The 3,673-nt window shown below is 45.8% G+C and overlaps 1 long non-coding RNA gene across 1 annotated transcript; it reads left to right on the top strand.

Moving 5' to 3' along the window:
- Nucleotides 1-760: 760 nt before the first annotated feature.
- LOC123089476 (uncharacterized) lies at nucleotides 761-3,443 on the top strand. The gene is made up of 5 exons (XR_006442299.1): nucleotides 761-1,235; nucleotides 1,405-1,521; nucleotides 1,628-1,752; nucleotides 1,885-2,005; nucleotides 3,128-3,443. It is a non-coding gene; the product is annotated as an uncharacterized lncRNA (long non-coding RNA).
- Nucleotides 3,444-3,673: the final 230 nt, after the last annotated feature.

Raw genomic sequence — 3,673 nt, 5'->3', positions numbered from 1 at the left:
ATGCGCACTCAGCTGGCGCGCCCTTGTCTCACTGGTGGGTGGGCCGGTGCTTCTGCTGGCCCCACTCGTCGGCTGCGCTGGCTCGGTTCGGCTCCTCACGGGATGGGTTTGTGTGGGCGATCGTGTGTTCTTGCGCGGGGACCCACACGGGATGGGCTGTGCGCGGACGGTCGTGCCTCGTCGCGCGTCGCACGGTGGATGGGCCATGGCGTGGAGGCAGCGGTTAGCTGCTGAGGATATACCCGTCGGTTCTTTGCGCGGGATGACGTGTGGGGCACCATGCTCTCTAGTCCTACGCGTCGGTGGGTGGTGTTTATTCGTTCTGTGTCCAGCCTTTCTGCCGGGTTTGGAGGGAGTTGTTGGCGTGCGGTGTGGCTGATGCACGGCTCGACCAGCAGGACGTGTGATCCCCGCGCTGTGGACCCCGCCTCTGGGTCGCGTGCGCTGATCCTGCGCGCCCCTCTCTTGCACGGGTGGCTTTCACCCGTTGGCTTGGTGCTTGTATGACGGTGGTCCCAAATGGCCCGCTTAGGACGCGTGTATTTGACGTGGTGGTGGGTCTGTTTCCGTTCGCCAGGTGCTTCCTGCTGTGGGGAGAGGTCGCGCCCGTCCTTTCTGGGCTGACCGATGCATCGTGCGCGTGGGGGCCCTGGCTGACTAGATTTTGTCACCGTTTGTTTTCTTTCGTAGGTGATTGCCAATGGACCCGGTGCAATTGTTGTCCCACCGCGCAGCGAAAGCGCCTCCGCGCACAGTTCGTAACAAATTGGGGAACTGGTAAAGGAAACCTAGATCCAAGCGGTAAAACAAGACCTTCCTGCTCCTCCTCTCTCACCCGGCGGTGGCTCCCTACCCCTGCCTGCGCATGCCTCTTCCTCCTTCTGACAGCGGCAGCGGTGAGCATGAGAGCGGCGGAAGTGGCTGGACACCATAAGCTGCCCGAGGTGGTCTACGGCGAGGAACGACCGCGCCCGACGCCGTCCTCCAACCCATACTTCCCAACCCGGTGCATGCCCAAGGATTCCAGCGCACCTTGAAGGAAGGACCAAGGCCTGGGACTACTTGTCCTCTTCTTCCTCTAACATCTCCCTGCCAGCTGCTGCTTATTAGTAGGGAGGGAGGGAGGGAGGGAGCGAAAAAGATAGATGGCGGCGGCGGCTGGACCTGGCTGAGTTGTTTGGGGAGTTGCGCACACGTCGAGCGACGGTGAGCGCATCCGACGCCGATACACCGAGGTGAGATTCACCCGTTCTTTCTCTCCCCATGCGTCCTCCTCCGCTCGGCCCCGATTATGTCACATTACGCGTTCTGGTTGATCTTTGTTGGTTAAAGTATGTGTTGTTGTGACCTTGAGAATATTTTTTATTTCATCACTGTATAACTAAATATTTATTTATGAAACAGAGTCCTCATCTCCCTATCTGTGTCCCTCAGTTTTCTATTGGCCAAAACAAAAGATTCAATCTATTGTTGAAAGACCAACTTGTCCGCAAAATACCTTGCAAACTGCAGCACGTTGAGGTACATCCTTGTATTTTCTTGTTGATTTTCTGATGCGAGAAGCGCAGGAGCCCTATCAGTTGCTAACTGATGTATATAATAATCATCGGTTGTCATTTTTATTCAGCTAGGAGGTCTGTGCGAGTTAGAGGTTATATGAGACAAGGGCTTGGTCCTATTAAATGGAAGGGCCATAATTATTAGTCCAAGTGATATTGAAGTTACATTTGAGAATTTTCCCTACTACCTTAGGTGATGTTTTGACTTAATGTTCCTTTGATTTGCTTGACGTCTTATGCTGTTTTTTAGCTTCTTCGTATGCTTGACTTAATGTTCTGTCACGTATTTATACCTTTATATATTTATTGATGTCCATTTATGCAGCGAGAATACGAAGGATGTCCTCTTATCATGTTCATTCCTACATTTGGAAAAGAAGGGATTCATTGAGTAGTTCTCGGAAGTTTCTTCAATAAACCAGCGAATTTATCATCTGGTCCATCAGGTAAATTATTTTTTGTCATTGCATATTGTCTCCGTTGAATGAAATTTATGTCCTTGAGCCATGTCAGATTACATGCTTTTTGTGAACACCATTACTTATAAGTATCCATCTCATTATGTATCAGGTTCTGAGATTTATTAGGAAACATTGATGAAGGCACTTGCCAAACATTTTGGTGCTATACTACTTGTTGTTGATTTGTTGCTATTGCCGGACATACTGAGAACTTCATGAATACCTTAAATAGTGATATTTCTGTGTTGATTTTTTTTGAAACAAAATTGTATGTGGCTGTCCATGCACACACGGTATTCAATTTTTTATATAGTGTAGAAGTGGTGTGGAAGTTAAAGCATCTGTGACTGCATGTGGATATATTTTGTCAAGCCATGTAACATTGCCTTTAAACATGATTTAGGATTTTCATTATGTGCAACTCTGCCCAGATTGAGTACCAAGTTGTTTGTTTCGTGCCTAGGTGAGGTCATTATGGCGGTACTTGATGCTCTAATGTTCATCTGTGTTATGGAGTTGGTTCTTTTGAAGTTAAAAGTAGTTGTATGTTCGTACGATGCTCTTCTCAGGTTTTAAGCCTAGGTGAAGGCATAACATGTGGTAATTTATGTTCTTTTCGATCTGCCTGCGGCTGATTTTTTACCTCTTCTAGGTTGTTTTGCGTACTGTGGTTGCCCTTTATTCCACATGGTCTATGAGTTGTGGGGATTTAGGGTCTAGGAACTGACAGGCTCTTGTTTCTGTTGCTGATTAGAGCTTTGGTTAAGGTGCGTTCTTTTTTAGTGTAGTCGGCATTCTGTTGTTGCTCCTGTGATAAATTGTTAGTTAGACTTGTGCTTAACTAGCGATTCTTACAGAGATGTACCTTCAGTGAGAAGAAAAGGCCATATTTTTTGCTAGCAAGGATGACGATCTTGCAGCTTTCTGCGCATAGTTTCATTCTTATCTTATATACTTTATTTATAGCATATAAATACAGGAATATAGCCGTCCTATGTTAGTCTGAATTAGAATCCAAATCAGCAATTGTAAAAATGAACAATAACTTCTATTTCGTCATATATGCAATGTCCCCAATTTTATTGTTTTTCCTTTTTGGTTCTATAGGATTGCAACCGGAGGAGCCGGAGAACACGACCCCTGTCCTATGTGCGACCATATCCCCCATGGCTCCTACAAGGAACATATCGGCCACAGTTTTTTAGGGAACTCTTTTGAAAGGCATGTGTGTACAGAACACATGTTTCATCGTCTTCTCTTTTTTTCATGAGTTGTTGAACAGATCTTATGAAGCTTGATTGATAGTGTTTCAACTCAGATGAAGTGTTTTGGATGATCAGTTTTGCAGATCCTGGAGATCATTATACCTTTTGTACAATGCACTGTTCGGGAGTGTTGCATGCCTTTGTATTGTGTTCCTGAACCTTGCTAAGTTTGTCCATGTCCAAGTCTTCTGTTCTAAGAACTCTTTTGTTGCATGCACATTAACCATACATATTTACATTTCCATTTTCGAATTGTTAACTATAGCTGACTAAAATTTGGTATAAAATAAAGCCCTTGTTGGTAAATGAGCCACGTTATTAGCAATGTTTGCCTATTCAGGTCTTCCAAGACCAAAATCATCAGAAATCCAGAACATACAACACTTTT

Source organism: Triticum aestivum, chromosome 1B (assembly GCF_018294505.1).
Source record: "Triticum aestivum cultivar Chinese Spring chromosome 1B, IWGSC CS RefSeq v2.1, whole genome shotgun sequence".
Lineage (NCBI taxonomy): Eukaryota > Viridiplantae > Streptophyta > Magnoliopsida > Poales > Poaceae > Triticum > Triticum aestivum.
The sequence above is the reverse complement of the archived record's forward strand: the minus strand, read 5'-3'. Positions and strand labels throughout refer to the sequence as shown.